Here is a 4,461-nt window from a genome sequence, read left to right as displayed (position 1 = left end):
AACATCTTACGACGATAGCGTTTTCGATCCGGAAGAATATTACACGACTCCGCGCAACCTCGAGCATGATATCGCGGAAATAGAACGTCTCAGAGCTTCGGCAAGCCTCTTGCGCAGAAGGGTAGAGCAAACAAAACAGAACAATGATAAAGAATTACACAATATTAGACGTTGCTAGAAGGAATTCGCGCGCTACAAGAAGAATGGATCGACTAGAAATTACGGTTTTTGACCATAATGAAAACCGATTCGCACAAGTGCCTAATGAACAATCCCGTGGCGAACCGTTAGACGTAACCTACGGACGAACACTCGAACACATATGAAACCGACTCGAGACCGTAGCAGGATATCTACAATTAAAAGAAGCTCGCGATTCCAGAATTCGATGGACTTTCTCATAAGCTGCCGTTTCTTAAGTGCCGCATCATACGCTATGAAAAATACAAATTCGATGGAAGAAGGAACGCTACTGGAAGCAATACTATGTACTAAACTAAAAGACAGAGCCTGACTGATTTTTAAATTCGAGATATACGCGATTTTACTCAGTTGAAAAGAGAGCTAGAAGTTTGCTATCTTAGCAAGAAAAGTACCACACACTTGCAACTAGAAGTAGGTGAACAAGGGAAGAAAACCATTCTTACCGACTCAAGGGGAGTCCTAAGCCCCCGGACAAGGGGGGTGAGGGGGAGAGGGGGATCGTAGAATCCCCAGGGGACTTAGGACCCCCCTTGAGTCGGTAAGAATGGTTTTCTTCCCTCAGAGGATTCGAATCCGGAGAGCATGGTTTTCTTTCCTCAGAGGGTTCGTATCCGGGGAGAGAAGGTGAATCCCTCTGGTGGTCGTCGAGACAAGTTTATCCTTCTCGGTCGGTAAGGCGGTCGCGGGTTTCCCCAGGTCGGTTCCCCTGTTCTCGACGCCGTCCGCGTTTCTTTTTCGTTTCTATTTCGGGCGCGTTCTCGATGTCGCCCTAGGGTTTCTTATTTCGGGCGCGTTCTCGACGCCGCCCTAGCGTTTCCCGCTAGGTAATCCCGGGCGCGTCATCGATGCCGTCCTAGCGTTTTCCGCGCGGTCTAGCGCTTTTCGCGTAGCCTTGGGCGCGTCCTCGACGCCACTCTAGCGTTTTTCGCGGGGATCTAGCGCGTCCTTTTTCGCGGGGTGTGGCGCTTCCCGCGTCTGGGCGTTTTCCATGAGGTCTAGCGCGTCCTGTTTTCGCAGTTTGTCGCGTCGCTTTAGGCGTGTCTGTTTTCCATAGCGTCGCGATTTGGCGCGTCGTCGAGGCGATTCGCGTTGTTTACAGGATGTTGCGGTTTGTCGCGTCGCCTTAGGCGTGTCTGTTTTCCATAGCGTCGCGATTTGGCGCGTCGTCGAAGCGATTCCCGTTGTTTATAGGATATTGCGGTTTGTCGCGTCGCCTTAAGCGTGTCTGTTTTCCATAATGTCGCGATTTAGCGCGTCGTCGAGGCGATTCGCGTTGTTTACAGGATGTTGCGGTTTGTCGCGTCGCCTTAGGCGTGTCTGTTTTCCATAGCGTCGCGATTAGGCGCGTCTCGCGTCTGAGCGTTTTTCCGCGGGACCTAGCGCGTCCTGTTTCGCGGAATGTCGCGATTTGTTACATCGCCTTGGGCGTGTTTCATGTCTAGGTGACTATGAGGATATAGCGCATGCCGCTTGTGCATCTCGCGTCTGAGCGTTTTCCGCGGGGGCCTAGCGCGTTCTGTTTCGCGGGATGTCGCGGTTTGTTACATCGCCTTAGGCGTGTTTCATGTTCTAGGTGACTATGAGGATATAGCGCATGCCGCTTGTCCTGTTTTGTAGAACGTTGTGGTTTGACGCGTGGTCGAGGCGATTTTTTGAACGATACTTGTTGCCGTGTATTTACGATGACGAGAACCGTTAAAGTGACGAATCGGTGCCAGATATGTGAGACACGAATGATCGACGACTATGAGATGTGTTGATGCCATTCGCTGGATGACCTAACATCTTCTCCATTGCGAAATGTGACGGCATATCCATCGATCAATGTGACGGAGTACGTCGTGAGAGGACAATACGTACCGATTTCCAATAAATTAAAGAGGCGCGGTTGTCGAGTTTCGAGACCTCAGCGTGAGTCTTTCGCCTAAAGGATAATAGAGGCGTGCGTATGTCATCATTATCGAGGGATGGCATATAATCTTTTATTGGAGGTACTCTACGAAAAGAAGAAGCCGCTCGAGATTAGCAGACGACAGGAGTACATGGTGAATTTTCACGAAAGCGGCCATTATGATGTATTCAATGATAACGATGACGACGAGACGTTTTTTTGCGCTCGTCGCAAGTATTGGAGGAAAAGCGGTGTCGTTTCGTCAGCAGCGTACGATGAGAGAAAAAGAAGAGAGCGCGTTGGCAACAATTGGCGCAACTAAGTGTGCGTGCATATAAGTATGTATTATAATCGTAATATAACGATGGATTGTATATATGAATATGTATGAGAGAATAAGATTAACCGCGAGAGAGAAACGGAGTTTTTCCTTCGTTTGCGGCGTATCGCGGGGACGAGAGGCGGATCGACGATGCATCGGGAATCTTCAATTAGCGATACCGAGGATGACGTTATATTATTGGGAACGTATGAGTGATGAGAGGTGGAGACCGCGCGAGGAGGAAATCGTCGCACGAGTATTAATAATGAAAGATTTAATGTGCAATATCAAGGACAACGGTATTGGGAATGTATGAGAGATGGAGGTCGTGCGAGGAGGGGGAATCGTCGTAGGAGTGTTAATGACGAGAGAATATTTTATTACTCTATTGTTATTATTTTATAACTCTATTGTTATTATTTTATTACTCTATTGTTATTATTTTATTACTCTATTGTTGTATTATTTTATCAGGCACATAAAAACAGGAAAAAGCTATTTGTAGGATGTTGCGGTTAGGCGCGTTCTGTGTCTAGACAGTTTCCGCGGGGATCTAGCGCATCCTGTTTTCGCTGCAACGGGAAGACGCGCGTTTTGATTGTGTAGGATGTCACGTGTTTTGTCATTTCGGAATGTCGCGATTGTCGCGTTTTCGACGCTGCCTCGGGGTATATATCTAGTCGTGACAGGCATTTTCTCTCATTGTTAGGAACGTATATGGAAGTAGTCGCGCCTAACGGTGATTCGTCTTCGAGCGAGAGCGACGATTCGCTTTTACGCGCGTTCGATCGTAACGTGACGTATCGCGATCTCGACGACGATCGTTGCGAGTTGCTTATTGAGAGTGACGATAGTTTAGAGTGTCACGAGACTATCGTGCCTGGTAACGACAAGGAGTGGATCGTGGCGAGAGAAGATGTTCGCTGGAATGTGGCCACGTATCACTTGCGACGGGGGATCGGTACGGAGAGTTCGCGAGAGAAACTGTGGATCGAAACGTTGCTCGCTCTGAGCGATAGAGCGGAAATCTACGAGAGAACAGCGAGAGAGAAAAAAGTTCGAGACGTTAAATTCGTCGTTCCTACGGACCATTGGGGTAACACAGTGTGGGAAGTTGCGATATAGAGAAGAGTCGCGATCTTCTCGAACGCGCGGCGGGAGTTGAAGGGGTGTGCGCCTATCGTATTTGAGAACAGGAGTGTATCGAGTGTCTCGAGGTCTTGAGAGAAAGATGTGAGAATAGAGTCAATTCTACGGTTACCGGAACGATAAATTCTCTGGTCTCTCGAATAGCGCAGTTGGAGGGTGCGAGATTCGCTTTGAGTCAATATTTTAGTTACTTGGATGCAGGATACAACGGTTCGAAGGGATTCGAATGGGTGGATATCGAGACGGCTTTCGCGTACGAATCGCGTACGAACGGGTGCTGTGGTAAACATCGAGCACATCGAACCTCGACGGTTTCTCGAGGACGCGAGGGCCACGGTGCTCGAGCGAGTGCGAGTCGATTTTGATATGCACGCGTGTTTAAAGGTCAACACGGTGTTTCACGGGGAGTTCGTCGTGAATGATAAGAGCGCCGTTAAGAGCATTCGCACGAAGAATTGTCAGCTATTCGGTATGTCCGATCTACGAGACTGGTACGACGGAGACGTTATGAATGTTGTTCTGACGTCGCTGGAGGAATTTCAGGAACGCGATAGCGGTTGGGCGTTACTTCCGATATTAAATTTAATGATTAATGTAAATAAGTGTAATCTTATGCACGCTGGATGTTGGATGTTACTTCCTGCGAAGATAAGATATAAGAGAGCCGTGATTAATGTACGTTCACACGACAACGCGTGTTTCGTGTGGGCGGTGATGGCCGCTCTATATCCTGTTGATATACACTCGGATAGATCATCGTCGTATCCTCACTATTCGTTGGTGCTGAATTTCGATGGTATCGATTTTCCTATGACACTACGAAACATCGCTAGATTCGAACGTCTTAATGATTTGTCTATTAACGTATTTGCTATTCGAGAGAAAACGGGGAGAA

Source organism: Pogonomyrmex barbatus, unplaced genomic scaffold (genome assembly GCF_055798465.1).
Source record: "Pogonomyrmex barbatus isolate J1 unplaced genomic scaffold, ASM5579846v1 scaffold1, whole genome shotgun sequence".
Taxonomy (NCBI): Eukaryota; Metazoa; Arthropoda; class Insecta; order Hymenoptera; family Formicidae; genus Pogonomyrmex; species Pogonomyrmex barbatus.
This window is presented reverse-complemented; position numbering follows the sequence as displayed.